A 22,975-nucleotide genomic window follows, 5' to 3' on the forward strand; every position below is an offset into this window, starting at 1 on the left:
AAAAGTTTAATTCCAATAATTTTCACTTAACTAGGATAAAGAAGGGTTGATTCTAAGAAGAGAGAGGGGGAAAGCCTTTCGATCAAGGGATAACATCCATTTATCAATTCAAACAATCATAAGCATTAGAAAAACATAAAATCAATAAGAAAAATACAAGAATCTCTGCTTACATAATTTCTTGGAGCTTTCCTTTGGCTTGATGGTTTGAGGGTTCAACTCTTGTTTGTAACAAGAGTGGCCACCAATCTTTGGAAGAGGAAAATGTCAAAAACTAGTGAATTATTAATAAATTCACAGTTCTTGGCTTGGGAGGAGCAGAGTAACAGTGCATAAAACACTATTAAGTTTCAACAAAGGGGAGGGCTTCTATTTATAGGAAAAAGTAAACCTCTAACCAAGAAAATTGATTCTAGAATTTTCCAGATCAGTTTGGTCAATTTTTGACCATTTTAGGTCAGTTTTGCTCACTTTTTGGATCTAGTTGAAACAGGAGAGAGGAGAGGTGAAATTATCTCATTATTTGGGAGTTTAAAACTCATTCAAGCATGTGAAATAGGCGCCTCCTTCATGAGGGGAATTCCCCCATGCAGAGGTGTCAAAAATGCATCATTACTTCTAAATATCTCCCTTTTTTAACTATTAGCCTTGTCCTTAGTCAACTCTTCATCTTATGTGAGTATTTACTCATTTTTGGGAGATTTTTCTTTTATTTCTTCATTTATCTCCTCCCTACATATGGATGAATCTTATTGGTCAATAGGAACCTTAATTTAAAATTTCGAAAAAATCTTCACCCCCAGGATAATGCCTCTTGAACAGATTATACTTAATTTCTAATGCACCTTCTGAAAATCTTTTTGAACTTCTGTTTCAGAGGAACTTATTTTAATAAGATGAGGTATTTTTCTTTTCAAAAATATTTAAAATTTAAATATTATCTCTCTAGAATATTTTCTCTCTCTAGGCCAAAACAGGTATAGAAACAAGATCTTTTATATTTCTGAAGAGGGGTTTGACTACAGGGGAAGATACTGGACATCCTGAGAGACTGGGAGAGGAATCTTACATTCTATCCCACTTAAAAAACGCGAGATGTCCTCATCTCGCAGGTGGAGTATAATCTCTTTCATCTTCTTCTTCCTAAGTTGGAGGTCTTCCCCCATGCAGAGGTGTCAAAAATGCATCATTACTTCTAAATATCTCCCTTTCTTAACTATTAACCTTGTCCTTAGTCAACTCTTCATCTTATGTGAGTATTTACTCATTTTTGGGAGATTTTCCTTTTATTTCTTCATTCATCTCCTCCCTACATTTGGATGAATTTTATTGGTCCATAGGAACGTTAATTTAAAATTTCGAAAAAATCTTCACCTCTAGGATAATGCCTCTTGAACAGATTATACCTAATTTCTAATGCACCTTCTGAAAATCTTTTTGAACTTCTATTTCAGGGAAACTTATTTTAATAAGATGAGGTATTTTTCTATCCAAAAATATTTAAAATCTGAATATTATCTCTCTAGAATATTTTCTCTCTCTAGGCCAAAACAGGTAGAAACAAGATCTTTTATATTTCTGAAGAGGGGTTTGACTATAGGGGAAGATACTGGACATCCTGAGAGACTGGGGGAGAAATCTTATAGGAACACTCACGGGAACATGGATTATGGAAGGAGGCCGGAAGCAATTAATGCGAGAGAGCGGGATTGTAGCCATGGGAACATAAAGACGCACATAATTTTTCCATATTTTTGTGCCGAAGTGCAATGTAAATCGTTTTAGGTCAATGTGGGTTCTAAATGAGAGTTCTAAGTGTATTAAGCAAGGCTCACTTATGGAGTTATCCGCCCATGTGTGAAAGAGGCCTAGGGTTAGGGTTAGTGACATCTCTACAAAACAGATGTTAGCTAAAGAAAGTAGACGTTTTTGGCCATTCTCATAAGCTATTGAGTGAAGCTCTTGAGCTCTCAAGCTATGGCAAATCTCTAACTCTCTCTATTGTACTCTAATGAGCATCAAGCTCCAATGAGTATAGCTCCACTTCTTTCTCTTAATCTGTTTTAGCATCATTGAAGTAGATTAATCTATGATTAGTTGAATGCTTCTTTCTTTCTCTTGTGTATGTTGCATGCTTGTAGTGTGTGTGTGTGTAGTCTCCATTGATGCAAGCTCTTGCCCACTTCATTGGCAATGAGTTATTCATGGATAGACTCTCTCTATGAGCTTGTGGGTTTGTGAATGTTACATTCTATGCTTGTTTAAGCTTGTGGGTTAGTAGATGCACGCTTATGGGTTTGTAGGCATTAGGGAAAGCTAAGATTTAATCAATGTTTGAATGGGATTAAGAGATTGCCATGCATTGCTTGTTCTCTTGATTAGTGTAGTGGATTTAAGGGATTGAGAGATTGATTGAGTTGTTGAATGGTTGAATCGTCAAGTGGTGGTTTGTGTATGTGAGCTCTCCCTCATGGGATAGGCCTTCATGCACTAATCGGGTCGAGTCCTCAGATTGACATTGTGTTTCTTAACACATTTGTTGATCGGTAGTACTCTATGGAGCACTATATTGCACGATAGAGAGAACCGCTCTACAATGGCGCCGCTATGCCGGGGAGCGAGTGCCTACATTAGTTGAGCACCATACACACACTACCACTCCTTGTTAAGCTCCAATCGGTTGCAAAACTGTGGATAGGAGAGCAGGCTTTAGGACTAATTTTGGTATTTATTTAAGACTAATCTGTTATTAAATTCTCTTTATTTGTCTTGCAATTTGAGTGCGATTGGCTAGCTACGCTTCTCCCTTGAGGTCAGGACAAGGATTCAACACACGGGAAGGATTGGAGGAGGCGCTAAACCTGCAAATTTCAATTTGTGTGCAAAAGAGAGAGGCCTGTTTTTGCATTTTTGTCATTTTGTTTGAGGATAATTTTTACTATCTGAGGTTAATTTTTACAGTTTCAATTTTCTGCATGTTCGTTTTATTTTCTCTTCTTAGCTTAGTTTAGTTTTTTGCATCTTTAATTTTGTGCATTTTAGTTTTCTGTTAAACCTGCATTTTAGTTCTCTGTTAAACTTGCACCTGTAGAGAAACTGAAATCTGTACACACACATGAAGATTGAACATTTCGAATTTGCTTCAAATCTCACAGCTGCACATGCATTGAGTTCCTTGCACATGTATTGAATTCGTTGTAAATCTCACAGCTGCACACGCATTGAGTTCACTGCACACGCACTTCAAAAAAGAAAATAATAATAATAATAATAAAAAGGCGGTTGTGCATGAACCGTGCACCGCATGGAGAGACCCACAGACCGCACCATAAAGACCGCCACTGCACTGGATAAGGGGGTGCAAAAAAAAAGTCTGAAAAATTTTTCATTTTCTGCCGCAAAAAATTTGGAGGTTATCTAACTTTTCGAGAGGAGTTAGAAAACACCCATCGTCGAAATTTCGATCCCGGAACCATTTTCCCATAGTGAGTCAGTATGGGAAACTGGTAAATTTTAGGCGATTTTCGATCCGAAAAAATACGCTATTTTTTTGGCCTAATGTGTTCGAGGGGGTTCAAAATGGGTTTTGGCAAAGTTTGAGCCAACTTGAAAATTTTTAGATTTTTTGTAAATTTTTTTTTAAAAAAAAACCTTAAAATTTGACCTTATGCACTTGCGATCGGGACGTCATATAGACACTGCCATAGGGCCTAGGGCACCTTCTAGAAGAGTACCTACGCAAGAAAGTGGGACCCAATCGGTAGGAAATTTGGCAAATATTGCTGAAACCTTTTCCGAATCCCAATCTGATACCCTTTCCAGGACAACTAGCTCATTGTCTATGGACAATCTAGGGCCATCAAATAGTCATCCCTTAGTCCCAAATAGGACACCCACAAGATCTTTTAATCCATTTGAAGCCGACACCATGGGGTTACCACTCAATGTGAGACTTCAATATGTCTACACGAATGCTCAAGGAGCTGAGATCTTTAGGGATCCACAACAACGGTATCTCGTAAGATCGCAGACTTTTTCTCAGAGCTTGATAGAGCACCTCTAGTCAATGACTAGGGTAACATGTACATGGGTGGAGATGGTGTTCACTTCTACGAAGTCACCTATCACATCCAAAAGTGAGTTCTTAGACTTATCAAAGCCTTCCAGAGCAAGGGAGTCTAGAGATGATTGGCTCATTGAGCCGGACATGCCTGGACCATCCAATGCCCAGTCCTTAAAGCCATCCATAGATGATTTACTTTTTGTAGATCTAAATTTGAAAAGGGACAGGAAAGGCAAGAGCAAAATGGATCAGGGGGCTGAGAACCAATGGGAGTTTGTACGACAAATTCCAGTGACAAAGGTCTTTCAGGATGACCCACTTCAAGAGGTCTATAAGGATTCTTTAGAAGGATATTATGCCACAACTAGATTGCCAGAGCTAGATCTTCCTCTAGCACTTGTGGTGGTAGTCGAGAAGCTTGCAGAATATAAGAACCGAATCGTTGATAAATGGGCCAATGAATATCGAACCTTAGATTGGAAGAAGATTCGTAAGCTCACGTGCAAAGGACAACCATTATTCATGGAAGTGTTCTCAACAAATACAGCTAAACCAGGAGAGATAGTCTTTCTTGGAGAAGTTGTTGCTCCTCCCCTACGAGAGTTCACTAGGGAGGGACCCTCAACATCAAAGTGGACCACTGCAAGCAGCCCAACTCTAGCACCAAGATATTATCCTTCACCAAAAGTGCGACCACATATCACACCACAACAACGTTTCTCTCACTCTGATAATCGAAGGGTAGGGGAGCCAACTCGGCCTCCCATAAATGCACCTCCTGAAATGCGGGGAACAAGATCTTTGGAGGGGGTTGGTGAGGCAGGTAATAGGGGACTCACACCAATTTGGGATGCATATGGACCACCTTACCAAAGAGAGGAACCACTGAGAGTGAGAGGGCGTAGGCCCTATGATGAGTATTCAAGACAAGTAAGGCCATCAACTCTTCAGAAACTGGTAAAGAAGTACGAAGGGTCAGGAGATCCATATGACCATGTAGCAGCATTTAGGCAAGCAGTTCGAGCTGAGCAAGTGACAAGCATATGCAAATTGAAGGATTTGGGCTCACTCTTGAGGGAAAGGCCCTTGCTTGGTTTCAGGCACTAGAGGCTTCAGACAAATCTTCTTTACGAGTTTTGGAAGAGAGATTCATTGCTGCTTTTTCCTTGGTGGGGATTCAGCATGACACAGTAGCAAACATCTACTCTTTCAAGCAAGGCGAGACTGAGAGTGTTAGAGACTGTGTAAATAGGATGAATCAGTACATTAATCATTGCCCAGAAGATGAGAAGCCCACCCAGAGTCGATTAATTTCTCTCTTCTTAAAAGGACTCAAAAATTCAACACTGCACACATCTCTACGCAAAGAACCATACAAATTTCAATGAGTGTTGCCATGATGCTATGGATTTCATAGATAACTTCAAATTCCAAGATGGTACTGGCCTTGAGGTGCAACCTAGAGATCAGTGGGGTGATGACCAAAGTTCAGGGTCTGGCGCACTAGTAAATCCATACCAGATAGCTAACCTGGTGCTAAGGAGATTGGGACAAACCTATCGCCCACCCATGCAGCGACAACTACAGCAGCGAATGAGGAGTCTACTACCTACAGGTCCTCATCTTTGTGGCGCATGTGGCGGTAACCATAAAATCGAAGAATATAATACCTTTTCTCTTCTAGTCACAAACCAACCCACAAAGAAGTGGTGCCAGGCCTGTGCCTGGAATTATACCCACACCACACAGGAATGTACTCGCATTGCAAGAATGAGACAAGAGCGTGAGTAGCAAAGGGGTGCAGTGGCTCCACAAATGCATCAACAGTATACTAATTTTGAACGTAAGCTACCGATGGAGCAAGAGCAAGCACGACCTGTACTTGGAGCTCAACCTCCTGCTCTTGGGACTGCTCCTGTGAGGTTTGTTGACTACTACAATTCAAATATGTGTAGAGACTTGGTAAACCCAAGCCTTGTGGAGGAGGAATATGCATCATATTCATCCAAGGAAAATCTCTTTGAAAGTCCCGCATATCCAAGCCAAGCATCAACCAGGGGAACAAAATTCTTTGATGTTGCTAGGCGGCTACCAACCTAGGACTCCAGGCCCCTCAGGTCAATGGCAGCAAAGGAAAGTAGAAGCCAAACTAATGGGCCCGTGTTATGAGTGCGAAGAATCCCATTGGGCTCGTGATTGTCCACATCGCCCAAGGCAAGTAGCTCGATCCAAGACAATAGTACCACAGTTTCCACCAATTGAAAGATATTGTCTAGAGGGTGTTGTGTAGAACACTTTCCAAAGGATTGTTTGCTGAAACCACATGAGGAAGGCACCTCTCAACCAAAGGTCTCACTCAACTTTGTAGAGGCAATTCCATCGCCACCTTCATCAGAGAATGAGGATGTCGTGTCACTTAGAGTCATGACTAGATCACAGACACGAAATACCAAAATGTAGACTGATGAGACACCTCGAACTAGGGATGCAAAGGCAAATCTAGTGGACAAGACCCTCATTCCAACAAAAAAAGGACCACTAGGAGGAAAAAGAACCACAACAAGCAAACTAAGAGTGCATCCACTAGTTCTCAAGAAGTCTCTAAACAAAACATGAAGGATCAAGCTTTTACATCCCAAGAAGTGCATGAGGAGCATCAACCTCAACTTGGGCCTAGTGCTAAACAAGATGAGGCTAGTACAATATCGAGGATAGTTCAGGGGGTTCTGTTTTTGTGGATAAGGTGAACGAGACTCTAGATGCCATCATTGATGCTCATAGAAGTCGCATTGCAGCTTTATCTGAGCTACCCAAGAAGCTTCATGAATACCCAAACCCTCGTTGAGGAGAAGATCAATCTAGCTGTACATTAGCAACTCATTAGGGAAGCTCAATCAATACTTGAGAGCCCACCTCCACCTATTCCTCGGGGCCCAACCTCTCTTAAGCCAACATTAGAAACCATACTAGAAGTGTCATCAAGTTGGGAAATGAAAAGTGAGTTGATCTCACAAGCTCATAGAATTCTGCACCAATTGACACCCCATTGAAAAAAGGCATTCTGCCACCACCTAGTCTTGCCTTCCCATGCAATGATGAAGTTATTGATGCTAACGAGGACATGGCAAATGAGATGTGGGCAGCAGTTCATGAGAAAGTTAATGAGAATATGTCCTCTATTATTTCACCTCCATTCTCTGAAGTGGATTTTACCAGGGGCATAGAAAACAACTTTAGACGCCTAAGCATCCAGGAGGAAGTTCAACCAATTATTTCTCCTAGAAGTAAGCATACAATGAAAACCTTACCATCTTATTTGGGAGAATATGAGAACTGTTCTCAAACCTTGAGGATACCCTCCATGCATAGAAGGTTGACAAAGCAGATGTATATGGGTATCGTGCAAGCTATTTTGTCAGCACCATTGGCTTGTACCTTACCTTTGCTTGATTTGATAAAGCTTCGACCAGAGTTGTGGAATGATATTGCCACAAGTTTGTCAGAGTAGGTATTGCTACAAAAGAGTCACCATCATTGTACTATACACCCTGAGACAAAGCATGTTATGCCAGTTCCTATCAACAAAGTAGGAAAATTTTGTGAGGACAATCAGGGAAATGCTACCCTCCCATTAGAAGTGCGAAAAGTAGCTTCAACTGCAATACTTGACAGTGGTGCAGGAGTGGGCATTGTGATGACAAGGTCCATTTGGAAAAAGTGGGGCAAACCAGCTATTAGGAGTACCAAGATGCACTTGCAGCTAGCAGATGGAAGCTTAGAACATCCCATTGGGCTGCTAGAGAACATATTGGTCACCACATGTGGGATTGAATATGAGCACACATTTGTAGTAGTGGATTTTGGAAAGCATCCAAACTATGAAGTGATATTGGGTAGACCATTCATGCGACAATTTCAAATGATTCAAGATTGGGGATACAATTATTTATACCTCCGACATGATTCTGTCATCACAAGGGTCAACCTAAAGAATCACTCATATCGTGATGTAACAAGGTCTCCAATAGATGAGTTTGATTCTGCTTCATCTGAGGGCTCAAGAGTTACATTGTCAGATGGGCGAGAAGATTTGTGGATGTGTGGAGCCTCATGTAAGGATTTCAACACTAAGAGACTTAAGGGTAATCGAAGTGTATCAGGTGAGGCATACATTCCACAACCCTTCCCTGAGCACTTAATTGATCCCCTAGAATGGAGTCATGTCCTTGTTGGAACATTATCGAGATGTGCTTTACCTAAGCCAATTCAATTTTGTGACTCAGATGGATATGACATTATTCCTATACGAATGGTACAACCACGTGACCTTCTAGATGATTTGTACTATGGGGATGCATCCACAACAACACTGCATGTAGAGGAAGTCTCAGTGGAGGATTTAACACTCGAACATGCTAATGATGCTGATAAGGAAGATGGATGGGACTCTGATTTGGATGATGATGTGATAATCCCCGAGGAAGAGTTAGGAAAGGCACGCCTACTCTTGAGAGGAAGGGAGGTTCAAGTAGAGATCCCTCGAAGCCGACCTAAATGTAAATGCTATAAGAGCCATAAGAGAATCCGTAAACAAGATGAGAGGGAATGATGTGAGAGAATACAAAAAGAAGACGAGGAGTTTAAGAATGAACACTCTCGACCACCACCTCACTTCTCAGAAAAGAATGGATATCTATACTATGTCCAGGCACAAGACAGTATCAAAGACCAAGTAAAACGATCAGATGGATTCCAACCAGGAGAAAAGCTAAAAACTGTTAGCAAAAATCGTAAAAAAATGAAGAAACCAAAACCAAAACTCAAGTCTCAAACCCATTCAAAAGAGAGTGTCGGAAGTGCAAAGATAACGGTTGAACAAAAAACTCTGATGCAAGATTGCAAAAGAGAGCTCAAAACCGCATGGTCTTCAATTAGTGATGACTCAAGTGGACAAGAACAGTCTCAATGTTCCCTCCAACTTCACACAGTACACTCTTCAAGATCGGAAGATTGTTCTTCAACAGCCCATGCGACAAAAGCCAAGCATGCCAAGGGTTTCATATGATGGTCCAGAAGATGCAAAAAAAATTGATATCGCTGAGCCAGGAAAAGAGCCTCGCCATGTGTGGATTGCCACAGACTTATCCTTAGATGAGGAGAAGTTATTAATTTAAACAATAAAGGAGTATCTCGATGTTTTTGCTTGGAGTTATAAAGACCTCAAAGGAGTTGATCCAAGCATATGCCAGCATACAATTCCATTACGAGAGGATGCAAAGCCTTCCAAGCAACGTCCTTATACTTACACAATGAGAATTTTGCACGAAAGATAAAAGAAGAAATAGACAAGCTCTTAGAGGCAAAATTTATCTATGAGATTGAACACACTGAATGGGTTTCCCCTATTGTAGTGGTGCCCAAGAAAAATGAAAAACTTCGAGTATGTGTAAACCTCAAGAAGATAAATGCAGCTACTATACGTGATCATTACCCACTTCCAATCACGGATCATGTTTTGGAACGAGTTGCAGGGAAAAAGGTATATAGTTTCTTGGATGGATTCTCCGGTTACAATCAAGTGTCAATTGATCTAAAGGATCAACACAAGACAGCCTTTGCTACTGAAGATGGCATCTTTGCCTATCGTGTTATGCCATTTGGTCTAACAAATGCACCTGCAACCTTTCAGCGGTTAATGAGTCATGTATTCAAGGAGTACCTTAGGCTATTTCTTGAGATCTTCATGGATGATTTATGTGCTCACTCACAAGAGCGTGATGATCATATAGAACACCTCAGACTTGTGTTTCAAAAGTGTCAAGTTTATCGTATATGCTTGAATCCTGACAAGTGCAAATTCATGTGGTAAGACAAGGGAAAATTTTGGGCCATATTGTTTCTCACAATAGGATTTCAACAGATATGGATAAAATTGATATCATTGTCTCATTACCTTGGCCTATCAACCCTAAAGGGGTACAAATATTCATGGGACATTGTGGCTATTATCATCGATTCATCTACATGTACGCTGTCCTAGCCAGACCATTATATGCTCTTCTTGTAAAGTTTAATTGGACTGACAAGTGTGAGGAATCCTTTGAAAAGTTGAAGCAAGCATTAGTGTCTGCACCCATCTTACGGGCACCAGCCAGACCATTATATGCTCTTCTTGTAAAGTTTAATTGGATTGACAAGTGTGAGGAATCCTTTGAAAAGTTGAAGCAAGCATTAGTGTCTGCACCCATCTTACGGGCACCAGATTGGAACATAATCTTTCATGTCCATATTGATGCTTCAAACTTTGCAATTGGATGTATTTTGGCTCAATCGGGAGAACATAATAAGGATTTCCCAATCTCATATGCTATTCTCGACAGTTGAACAATGCTGAGAAGAATTATACCACAACAGAAAGAGAAGGTTTGTCCATGATATATGCAGTGAAAAAGTTTCGCCATTACCTTTTGGCAAACAAATTTATATTTTTTGTGGACCATCAAGCACTGCTATATTTGGTGAATAAGCCTTGTGCAACTGGAAGGATTGTGAGGTGGTTCGTCATCCTTCTTGAGTTTGATTTTGAAGTGGCAATCCGAAAAGGAACAACTCATCTAAGGGCAGATCATTTGTCTCGAATCACCTCTGGAGAAGCTCTTGTGGGTGTGGATGATGATATGTTAGATTCAACACTTTTCCTTGTAGAGACAGCTCCTAAATGGTCTGAGCCCATCTTAGAAATTTTGACAAGTGGGCAGATACAACTAGCAGGTCCTAATGTGGACCTATGGTGACCATTCAAGTTAATCTCAGGGAGATTATATCGTCAAGGTAATGATGAAGTGTTGCGGCTTATACCTAACCCTGACCAATATGAGGAGATCTTGGAATGGGCACATGAGGGTCAGCTACTACTTGTGTGTGACGTATAACTCAGGATGGGCAATGGTGGCCTACCATGCATGCGGATGCTGAAAAATTTGTTCGTAAACTGTGCTTCATGTCATATTCAACAACCAATTCATAATGTCACATTATTCCAAATTTCAACTACACCAAGTTGAAGTAAGTATATTGTGGACTATCTTCAGCATGGTCATACTGATCGAACAATTCCTAAATATCGAAAGCGTGCTATTAAAGTTGAAGCGGCCAACTATATGCTGATAGAGGGCCAACTCTACAAGAGGGGCAAGGATGGCAACTTGCGCATATGTGTATGTGAAGCTGACTACTTGAAAATCTTGACTCATGCACATGCAGGTGTTGGGGGTGGACACTTTTCGGGCAATACCACAGCTAAGTTGACTAGGTGGTCTAGGCTTTGGTGGCCAACCTTACAAATGGATGCCGAAGAATATGTAAAACATTGTGACGATTATCAAAGGGCCAAACCTCCCATCACAAAGGACAATATGCCATTGCGGCCTATGTTAAGCACACGTGCTTTTGCCAATGGGGTATTGATTTTGTCGGTCCCATTAAACCTCCAGCTCGTCACACGCATGCCTAATATATTATAGTCGCAACTGACTATTTGACCAAATGGGTAGAAGCAAAGGCTACATTAAAAAATGATGCCAGAACCACAACCAAGTTCTTGTATGAGTACGTGTTTACACGCTATGGCTTACCTATTGAAATCGTTAGTGATCAAGGTGTGCACTTTGTGAATGAGGTCATAGAGTTTTTACTTCAAGAATTTTTGGTAATTCATAAGCGTTCTGCACCATATCATCCCCAGACCAATGTTCAAGCTAAGAGTACTAACAAGATTCTCTGCACAGCACTCACAAAGATTGTTGAGTTACATAGGACTGATTGGGAGCAAAAGTTGCACTCAGCTCTTTGGGCATATAGAATAGCCTATAAAACATCTGTGGGCACAACCCCATTTGAGCTTGCTTTTGGGCTAGATGCAATTCTTCCCATTGAATTTCTTGTACCTACTCTACGAGTTACTAAACAATTGGACTGGACTGGTCATGAGCTTTCTCAACGCATTGATGAATTGGAAAATCTTGATGAGACCCGCTTATTGGTGGCGGTAATGGGGATGTATGCCGAGAAGAGGAGACAAAAGCAATGGTATGATCGAAATGTAACAACTGGCCGATTCAAAAAAGGGGACCTTGTGCTCTTGTACACACTTAAGAAGCATAAGAGAAAGCTCAAGAAACGTGGCCTAGGACCGTTTGTGATTAATGAGCTTACTCCAAGTGGTGCAGTGCGTTTAGAGACACTAGAAGGTGAGCAAATGCCTAACTTCATTAATGGAAGTCGTCTCAAGAAATACAATGAACCATTAAATGAAGTCATGCTTCAACAAATGCATGCTGCCCACACACGGAAAGAAGCACATGACCTACTTAAACGTCAGGCTCAAGAAGAAGCTAAAGCTAGAGTTGCAAAAGCCAAGGAGCGTAGCAAGGCTTCTATGTTGACCTTACAGTTAGCTACTGATTGATGAACAATATGTCGATCCTTTCAATATTCACGTGTGTCTTCATCTTCATGAGACTACCTACTTTGTCTCTGCCTTAATTGACTCTGGTGCAGATTATAATGTTCTCTCATTTGACACATGGGTAGCCTTGGGACAACCAACACTTGTGCACATTCCTATTGACTTACGAAGCTTCTCAGGTGAAGATAACCCTATAGAGGGAAAATGTGTCATTATGATGTCCATTCAAGATCACCAGATGTCAATTCCCTTTTATGTGGCTAGTAAGTCCAAGGCAGTGGGAGAGGCTGTTCTTGGTCGATCGTGGTTAAGTGCTACCAATTGTTCATTAGATTGGAAGGATAGACAATACAAATTGCAAATTTATTCTGATTGCATCTTGGGATCTGCTGCTCCACAAGTTTTATCATGTCAAAAGGGTGGTAGTTCTATCTTACATAACCCACTTTCACAAGCTCCAAGACAAATGATGTGGATAATCAATTAGTCCTCAAATGAGGGCCATGGCTGGCATGTTCCAACTACTCTAGTCACTACTCAAAGAAGGCCAGGCAAGAAGGAATTGTCAATTTGGCTACCCAAAGATGCGTACAAACTTGTACCATCTAGCCTAGTTGCTAAACCTCCTAAAAAGCATATCTTTTCTAAGCCTAAACCTCAGATTGTTACTCATTGGGTCCCAAAGCATGTTCTTAAAGCACAAGGCTATTATGAGGGTGCAACAGTACTTTGGCTTCCCAAATGCCATGGTTTGCTAAAGGCAAAAGAGCGTATCAATAAGATTCCAAAAGCCACTCTTGGTTTTTCATATCAGTGGGTGCAAAGGAAATCAACACAACCTCTTCAAGATAGGATAGGTGGTTGTAATAGCACCTACAAATCTACTTGTGTTAACCTTCTCCAAACATGTATTGAATCACCAGTTGTCCCAATTTCTCCTTGTTACACAATTCCACCATCAACTTGTGTACCTAAGACAAATCCAACTTTACATGAGTCTCCTTTGAGCATAGATTCTAGCACTTCACTGCCTAAATCCTCTTATCTTGCTCAAATTCCTCGACAATTGCTAACCTTCCCACCTCTTAAGAAGGACATACCCAAAACCAAAGGTAAGGCATTAACACTACAATTGAAGCTCTTTGGTAGATCAGTGTTTGAATAGTCTCACTTTTACTAATGTGGTTCCTTATGCCTTTACAGGATTGTGTTCTTTTTGAGATGATCTTATCTACACTATTTTTGATAGGGATTGTAATGATGGATATGAGTGTATAAAGTTTGAAGTTTCTAAATTTTGTTCTACGCCTAGATACCTCCTGATGGATACTTGGCGAGATACATGTCCACCATGCATTGACCCTGATAGTACTCAACCTGAACATCACGGGGGTTATAGTGCTCCTCCTTTTTTCAAACTCATTCTAGGTACTTTTATGCTCCCTTAGGTGAAATTTACTGTGGGCATCACTTTGTCACTTTATTCTATCAACATCACCCATTTCCACATTGTCAAGAGTGTGCGAGACTCGTATTAGGAGAAGCTTCACACATTTGTTTGCTATGCCACTCTTACTTTCAACGATATGGCACGAGCTTAATGAAACAAATTGTGGGAATTACACCCCAACGCCATAACCTTCTTGATGTGAGAGTACCAGACCGAGGATCAAATCAACGTAGATTACCTGAGGAGATTCAAGCACAAAAATGGAGGGATACATGCATAAATGACTTGCAACCACCTATCTTGCAAGCCCTCCTTCCCCCAACCTCAACATGTCAATTTTGGATCACTATGAGTACCTATATTGAGCAATTCCAAAATCGGAATTGTCTGCGTAACCTTCCCATAGAACCAATGCCATATTTTAGCGAGGAAGCACTCCTTCCTCTACCACCTTCTCCAGAGGTCGGCTTTTGTACAGGGTTGTCCTTGCATCCTGAAGTGATTGATACCATCTTTCCAGCAGAAGTGGACACGGATCCACCACCAGTGCAAGGGTAAGCTCATCAACTCCACAATAAGATCAACAAGCCAAGGCACTTTTCTCCCACTGGGTTTTTCCCCTCGGCTATATTCGGTGATTGGCACCAATAACAAATTTTATTCTTTTCTTTTCTTTTCTTGTTTGTTAATAAGACATTTTGCAGAGATCTCAGCTAAACAAGAGCATACAAACACGTCCCAATAGTCCACCTACCATGCACACAAATTAGGAAGGGGGGAGACATGCAATGCCTACAAAGAGCAAAGAGAAGCAATCTGCACAACATCAGCAGTGTATCAATGCAAACGCACAACATCAACGAGCACTACAACAGGTGTATTCAAATCATAATCTTTTGTTCTTTATGTGCTTTTCACTTTTGCATATATTGTTTGCATGATCACACACAGTTGGCTGGTTTAAATTTTAAATTAGTTGTTACCATGTGGTGAGTGATTTCTAGATTCTTAGAGGACTTAGTAGAAGGTATTTCTATTTGAAGACGGTGTAAGATATATGCCAACGGAGTATGCCAAGTTCTTATGCTCTATTAGTTATTCCTAGTAGTAGCTACCTCTTAGGTATGGGCTAGGTGCTACGATTAATTAAAAAATTACGAAAATCATGCCCTAAAAAATATATACAAGTGAATCGAGACATGACGTGTCTACAGCCATGTGGAATGCTTGGTAGGACCTTGGGTTGTCTTAGCACCTTGGGGCCGATGCCTTGGTTTCCATAGGGTGAACACTCATGTCTAAAAGATTAAGAAGAAGACCTTCAAGGACTCTATCGCCTTGATAGATGCTGGTAGGACTCTGGGGGGTACATTATGGGCCCTCGAGACTGATGCCCTCATCTTCATGGGGTACTCCTTATGTCAAAAAGAAAGAAAAGGGTCTGTCACCCTTGAGATACTTAGCGGCCTTTAGATTCTCTTGGCGGAGGTCTTTTGGCCATTGCTTGGGTCTCATTGGGATGGAACTTTCCTCTTTATCATCTTCTACACACACACACACACACACAAAAAAAAAAAAAGAGAGAAAGAAAGAAAGAAAGAAAGAAAGGTCCAATCACCATTGCTCATATTTAGGAGTAGGGTTGCCACTTAGGAATAACTTAAACACTTGTAGGACATTGAGACTGCGATCATAACCTGCGGTGTACAAGCACACTTGCCTTTGCATAGCACTATCTACCACTTAGTCTCACTTTGACTAGTCTTTACTCACTTCTTTTAGCACTCTTTAAAACTCTAATCGGCCTTTCACTTGCATGCTCACGTGTGAGATTGTCATTGCTGGTTTTTTTTCAATAAAAGGCTTTACTTGTCTTCCATTGTTTTTTACAGCTTTTGCTTCTATCGCGCCCGAGGACGTGCGCGATTTAGGAAGGGGGGAATGTTCCATGGGAACACTCACGGGAACATGGATTATGGAAGGAGGCCGGAAGCAATTAATGCAAGAGCGGGATTGTAGCCATGGGAACATAAAGATGCACATAATTTTTCCATATTTTTGTGCCGAAGTGCAATGTAAATCGTTTTAGGCCAATGTGGGTTCTAAATGAGAGTTCTAAGTGTATTAAGCAAGGCTCACTTATGGGGTTTTCTGCCCATGTGTGAAAGAGGCCTAGGGCTAGGGTTAGTGACATCTCTACAAAAGAGATGTTAGCTAAAGAAAGTGGACGTTTTTGGCCATTCTCATAAGCTATTGAGTGAAGCTCTTGAGCTCTCAAGCTATGGCAACTCTTTAACTCTCTCTATTGTACTCTAATGAGCATCAAGCTCCAATGAGTATAGCTCCACTTCTTTCTCTTAATCTGTTTTAGCTTCATTGAAGTAGATTAATCTATGATTAGTTGAATGCTTCTTTCTTTCTCTTGTGTATGCCGCATGCTTGTAGTGTGTGTGTGTGTAGTCTCCATTGATGCAAGCTCTTGCCCACTTCATTGGCAATGAGTTATTCATGGATAGACTCTCTCTATGAGCTTGTGGATCTGTGAATGTTACATTCTATGCTTGTTTAAGCTTGTGGGTTAGTAGATGCACGCTTATGGGTTTGCAGGCATTAGGGAAAGCTACGATTTAATCAATGTTTGAATGGGATTAAGAGATTGCCATGCATTGCTTGTTCTCTTGATTAGTGTAGTGGATTTAAAGGATTGAGAGATTGATTGAGGTGTTGAATGGTTGAATCGTCGAGTGGTGGTTTGTGTATGTGAGCTCTCCCTCATGGGATAAGCCTTCATGCACTAATCGGGTGGAGTCCTCGGATTGACATTGTGTTTCTTAACACATTTGTTGATCGGTAGTACTCTATGTGCACTATATTGCACGGTAGAGAGAACCGCTCTACAGTCATGGTACGATAGATGAAGTAAATCCCAAATAAAAATTGTTCTATGGAAAAGAATCAATGGCTGTGCCTCTCAATGAGGAAAAAAGTATTAGTCTCTATGATCCAAGTGCAATCTTTTCCTTGATCTGACTACGGGACTTACGGGTTCGGTTAGATCAGTTCAGTTAGTTAAGGCTTTTGACTATGTTAGTAAAATTATCCAAGAGAAATCGCCCGTGCTTTTTCCAGGCGAGGGAAGTTTTTTCGGGTTTGGTTTTGGAAGAACCGAGGGATTAGTCTAGACTTATTTGGATAACAACACTAAAGTGCTTTACCTAAGAAATTATGGAGATCCCTTTCTAGGAGAGCTCCTGTTCCTACTCAATTATTGGTTGAGCTCTTAGACATGGCAAAATTTTCTTTGTGGTTTAGCCCTTAGACATGGAAACATTTACGAGTTAATATTCTAACCTTTTTTTTAATTCTTTATGGAAGGAGATATTGTTCTTTGGTACATACATACATGAGTATAAGAAATAGTTTTATAATAACAAGTATATTCTTGATGTGTCTACATTTATTTTGACTTTTTTGGACGTGATCCTTGCTAGTCTTGAGTGAGTATTTTATCGTAGCTTGATGGGGTTGTAGGCTTTAAGAGTCCATTTTGTATTGATGTGTTCTTTTTACTAAAAGGTAGTTATTGGGAGCCTATGGAGCATGGTTGTAATGAGAACTATGTATATAGCTTTTTTGAGGTTAATCTATACTCCTATCGAAGAAGATACAACATTTATTGACCAAGGTTGGTTGAATATTGTGATTGTATGATTGTACAGCTCTTTGCCTTTGAAAATCCAAAGTTCTTATGGGTTGTATGTATGAAGTAGGTACACGTCAAGTCTAGAGTATAGGCAGTCTATTTTGGTTGCTATCTGTGTGATGCGAACTAAGTTTGAAAATTTTTATGTGCTTAAAAAGCTTTTTATTTTAGCCTCTGTATACACATTGACACATATGTACTTTGAATAGGATTAGGATGACATGATCTTTTATGTTTGTCATCGACTCTACTACTCAAGTTGAAGGTACACAAATGTGCAGGTGCTAAGTATTTAGCTTATCAGCATTTTTAATAATAATACTAAAGTTATTTACCTAAGAAAATATGTAGATCCCTTCTTTTGATGGAGAGCTCTTGTCTGTGCTCAATTATTGGTTGACCTCCTTGAGATAGCAAGTCTTTGTAGGTACGAGGCGGGTACATATTCTAATCTTTTGTTGCTAATTATTCTTTGTGAAGTTATGAAGAAGAGGGTATGTTGTTTTGTTCATGCATAAGTGAGTATAAGGGATCTTCTTTTTGTAATAGGTTCATTCCTAATGGCAAATCTTTACGGGTACATATTCTAATATTTTGTTGCTAATTATTCTTTGTGAAGTTGTGAAGAAGAGGGTGTTGTATGGTTCATGCAAAAGTGAGTATAAGGGATCTTCTTTCTGTAATAGGTTCATTCTTGATGTGGTTATGTTTATATTGAAACTCTCTATACATGATCTATCCTTTAATGGATAATACATTTCGCTTAGGTTCTATAAGGTAGATCTTCATAGGGTTGCAAGCCCATTTTGTCCAAATTGCATCACTGTGTCTTACTTAGGCTATCGAGAGACTACTGACTTGCAAGCTATTGGGCATGGTCATAATGATGACTATATGTATAGCTTTCTGAAGCCTACCCGTACGCCTACCCATGAGAGTACGTTATCTATTGACAAAGGTATGTTTCAATATCAATGGGAAGATCAATGTATATATCAAGATTATCGCTAGAATCCTTCTTAGGGTACGGTAGGGCGATGCATAGCCCAATATAAAAAGGGAAAATATTCACATTCCACTTCGTGGAGGAGCTTTGTTTGAGTATGTGAGTGAAATTGTGCCCAACCACATCGAAGATGGGTGAGGCTACTCGTTATGCATAAATTAGCATGTTTTCATTCTTCATTAATATTCTTGTACCTTAATGTGATCCTTCATTTAGTATTCATTATAATTTTTATTGTAATATAAACAATTTCCAAGTAAATTTTCATTATTATGAGTGAATATAATGCTAGCCTTGTTAAAGAGGATAATATTAGTAAGGGTATTTTCGGGGGAAATACTATACTTACATGCTAAACATTTACATCAACACGATAATCAAGCTTGAGCAGCGCTAGGGCTTGTCAAAATTCCGCAATGTGAGAGCTTAGGGGTGCTGAGCATAGGGATCGACTTCACAACAAAGTCGATCGGCCAGCTCAAGGATGCAAGCCCGATGCACACCAACCACTGCTGCGAGTTCAGGGGCATGGTAGAGGCGAATTTTTGCAGGAACTCCACCATCAGCACTTGGAGGACGAGCGTGGCTGCCACGATGCCCAAGAAGAGGTGGCTGCGCAGGATGCCGTGGAAGAGGTTGCGCTTGTGGAGCTGGCGAGCGTTGACCTCGTTGAAGTCGACCTGGCACAGCACGAACGTGTTGAAGATGATGGTGCGATTGATAAGTGCTGCCCATGGAGGTGCAAGAGGGACTCGCCGTGAAATTGCAGGGTGAGCAGGACAGCCACTTGGTAGGCCGCTTGGAAGGCCAAGTTGCGCCACATGGTGTTGGTGAGTAGCAGCTCCTCGTGGTGGATAGGGGGTCGAGCCATGAGATCGTCTGCAGGAGGCTCTGTTGCCAGTGCTAGTGCGCCCAACGTATCCATGATGAGGTTCACCCATAGGAGTTGCGGGGCCGTCAATGGCACATCACGGGCAGTGACGGCAGCCACGAAGCTCACGATCAATGCCACCATGTTGACGGTGAGGTGGAAATACACGAATTTCTGGATGTTGAAGTAGACAGAGCGGCCCCATTGCAAGACTCTCACGACAGATGCGAAGTTCTCGTCCAGGATGATGATGTCAAAGCTCTGCTTGGCGACCTCTGTGCCTTCAATCCCCATGGAGTGGCCGATGTTGGCTTGGTGCAGAGCAGGCGCGTCGTTGGTGCCGCCGCCGGTCACTGCCACCACGTCTCCCATGGATTGGAGAGTCTTGACCAACCGCAGCTTGTCGGACGGCATAGCCCGAGCTAGCACAACTACACGCGGCAGCTTCTCTCACATCTCCCTGTCGTCCCAGAGGCGGAAGGTGGGCCCATCTACCGGCATGCCAGTTGCACCAGGGATGGAGCATTCGCTGACAATGGCTTTGGCGGCGACCAAGCTATCTCCGGTCACCATTCTCACCGTCACTCCAGCCGCCTTCGCCTGCTCCACCGCCTTGCGTACCCCTGGCCGACAAGGGTCCTTCATGCTGGTGGTGCTCATTAAGTGTTTGTGGTCGTCATCCATCATTCTTCCAGCAATCCATGCCTTCACCACTGTCATCTGGTTCATGGTAAGGGTGTCCGTTTGTGAGCGCAGATGGTAGTGGCAGATCCCATTGCTTCACAAGCAGAGAGCCGGCGCACCAGAGCCTTGTCAACCATCATCTTCTACGTGGAATCAGCCACAGAGAGAGTGACCGCAAGAGGAAGGCCTTCAGGCACCGCGACCACCACGAGGGCGAGAGCGATGGAGAAAATTTTGATGGTGCTATTGAGAATTCGGCTAGCTCTCGTTTCCCCTGCTCGAAATTCGATCTTCGAGCTATCGCCTGTGTGGCCAGTGAAGTAGAAAATCAAAAGGATTATAAGAACAAGCACTGTCACAAGTAAGCCAACCTCTCCAATTCCGACAGCTACGCTTCTCAAGCGGACTTGAAGAGGAGTTTCTTCTGCGTTGTCGCTGGAGAGGGTGGCCATGGTGTGCCCCCATTCCTTGTCTATGGCGCCGACAGAAGTAATCAGCATCAAGCCACATCCTTCTTCCACTTTGCATCCAGCCCATAAGAAGGGGTTCTGCTCAGTATCAGGTAGAAATAGCTTGCTTTCTCCTGTCATACTAGACTCACTGAACGCCAGGCCTTGCCCCCTCAAAAATAGACCGTCCGCAGGGACCTGGTCGCCAACACGAAGCTCCACTATGTCGCCTACCACGATGTCGAAGATGGACACGCCGATTCTCTTTCCCCCTCTCACCACTTGCACTTGGATGTTATTTTTCTCTTTGTCGAGGCTATTAAACTGCCAAGGCTGCCGGAAGTCGCTGACAGCCGTGACGACCACCATCACAAAAACGGCAAACAAGATGCTGACTCCATCGCGGTAGCCTTGCTGTATACCTTCACTTCTGATTCCGAAAGCCAGCGACAGAATCCCAGACAGCATAAGGAGATTCAGAGTGACGTCGTTGCCAGCCTCGAAGAAGCATTGCCACAGGGGCACTTGGGACTTTTGACCTGGATAGTATAATAACTCATTCTTCCCGAACTGCCGCATCCTCTTGGCAGAGTCGTCTTCTTCAACATCAGCCCCACCTAAACTTATGCCGGTCTCGACATTAGTTTGCTGCAATAGCCTAGCTACGCCACGGATGTCACCTAGACGTTCAAGCTTTTCCACGTCCGAGTGCGAACTATAATTTCGATCTCCTGCAGCAAGCAGCGGTATCCAAGTTCCGCTTCCGCTTCCGCTTCCGCGACCATCTCGCAGACCCCAAGTTTAATAAGCAGCTTTAAACGACGTGCAGCTCTCACGACAACCATGACAGCCCTCAACCTCTTTTGTCTGCTTCTAAGTTCAATCACCTACCGCCACCTTTTGCACCTTTGCGCTTCGGGCCTTGTCGTTATACTGCAAAAAGGAGCGAGCTCCAGATCATGAAAACATATGACGGTGGGACGCGTTAATTATATTTGCCTCAAAGTTCACGAAAAAAAAAAAATCTCAGAAATTTTTGAATGCTAATACATAATCCAAAATAAAGCACCCAAAGTTCTACTGATGGTCTTTGAGTAATAAAAGATCGAGTAACGGTATCTTATAATCCAAAATAAAGCACCCAAAGGTTTACTTGATGGTTTTTGAGTAATAAAAGATCGAGAAACGGTATCTTATAATAATGGCATCCATCTTTTCAAAGTAATACAATTTTTTTTGCCTTACATACACACGATGTCAACCCTTTCAAATGTAATAGCGAGGGTAGATAGGTAAAATCAACTCTAATTTTCAAAACTCATTTTGACTCATTTTCGAGACTCTAATCGCAATTTTGTCTATTTTCAAAACTCTAATAGCAATTTTGGCTAATTTTCAAGACATGCAAAGTGAAAGAAGCACATGATAATGCACGATGAATACTACAATTTTATATCAACAACGGTCCCTTTCACACACAGAGGCACGTGCATACACACTTGCTCACACACTCAACAAGACCATGCAAAATCTCACACACTCAACAAGAGTCAACATGCAAAATCTCTTAGTGAGAGAGAGTTAAAGCAAAGATGACCTATATGACAATCTCTCTCTCTCTCTCTCTCTCTCTCTCTCACAGGAGATTCCCCCTCTCACTCTCGTAGAGAAGACCAAACATCTCTCTCTAATCCAATCCCCTCTCTGTGAAATCTCTCATGTGAACCATGCTATTGCTCCCTCAGTCTCTCGCAGAGAAGACCACACGTCTCTCTCCTTGATACCCTGTGGAAGCGCTCTGTTTGCCTCTATTGTGCAGTTATCTTTAGCTCTATGTGTAGCATAGGCATATCTCTTTATGTGGAGCGCTCGATCTTTATTTCTCTGGTCGTGCACATGCACTCGTGTGGGATAGGTGCCACAGGGGGATCTCAACCTAGGGGTGGCTGCTCGTGAGAGCAAACGTAAGATCTGGTACATACTGGATGAGCAACACTGCAGGCTAAAGGACTTGAGAGGAGGCATGCACTGGAGTAGAGCAAGGAAACGACCCTAAGGTGGAAACCTTAGTGCTAAGGTTTCCATCTTGGTGTATTAAAAAATGCACAATAAATAATGGTTTATCTTAAATAGGCACCCAAAGTCATTTTTTAATTAATTTCTTGGAAATATACCTTTAAATTAAGGTGATAGACCTTGGATCAGCTCAAGATTTTGGAGATTTGATTAATTTGGCATAGCTTTTCGACACTTGGGGGGGTGATTGAAATTTTTTAAAGGAT

The 22,975-nt window shown here is 41.7% G+C and overlaps 1 pseudogene; it reads right to left on the bottom strand.

The window, feature by feature from the left end:
• Positions 1–18,920: 18,920 nt before the first annotated feature.
• On the bottom strand, positions 18,921–22,552 carry LOC147621118 (calcium-transporting ATPase 8, plasma membrane-type pseudogene; annotated as a pseudogene).
• Between the last annotated feature and the right edge of the window lie 423 nt (positions 22,553–22,975).

This window comes from Cibotium barometz, chromosome 30 (genome assembly GCF_041138505.1).
Source record: "Cibotium barometz isolate CiBa-2024 chromosome 30, ASM4113850v1, whole genome shotgun sequence".
NCBI lineage: Eukaryota > Viridiplantae > Streptophyta > Polypodiopsida > Cyatheales > Cibotiaceae > Cibotium > Cibotium barometz.